Raw genomic sequence first — 497 nt, forward strand, 5'->3', positions numbered from 1 at the left:
CTGGGGGGGAAAAAATCTGGAGGATAGAAAGGAGGGGTGGGGTGGGGGAAAGGGCTGGCAAATCTGGCAGGTTTCGAGAATCAACTCTTGGGGTGCCTGCACGGGGGGTGAGTGCCTGCCCGCTGCCCCTTCTCGTGGCCTCCCCGCTTGCCTCCTTTGCCCAGTTCCGGGTGGTGGCTGCGGATGGGGCCTCTGGTCCAAATCGCCCTGCCTGCCCATTCAGCCTCTCAGCACTTGCCAGCCCCAGCCCTCATTTGTTGCAATAGTAACAGCTCCCGGATCCACCCCCCTGCGTGCACACACACACACACGCACGCACTCACACGCACGCACCCCCCTCCCTGCCACTAACCTTTGTACTTGGAGCCGCTCCATGCCCCGGTTGCCAGCCAGCCCTCCCCCAGCCCCTGCGCTAGGCCCCCCTGCCCCTGCCCCTGCCCCTGCCCCTGCCCCTGCCCGGCCCATGGCTGCAAATGCGGGGCAGGCCCCGGGGCGCG

Source organism: Gavialis gangeticus, unplaced genomic scaffold (assembly GCF_001723915.1).
Source record: "Gavialis gangeticus isolate Ggan-Ray unplaced genomic scaffold, GavGan_comp1, whole genome shotgun sequence".
Classification (NCBI taxonomy): Eukaryota; Metazoa; Chordata; order Crocodylia; family Gavialidae; genus Gavialis; species Gavialis gangeticus.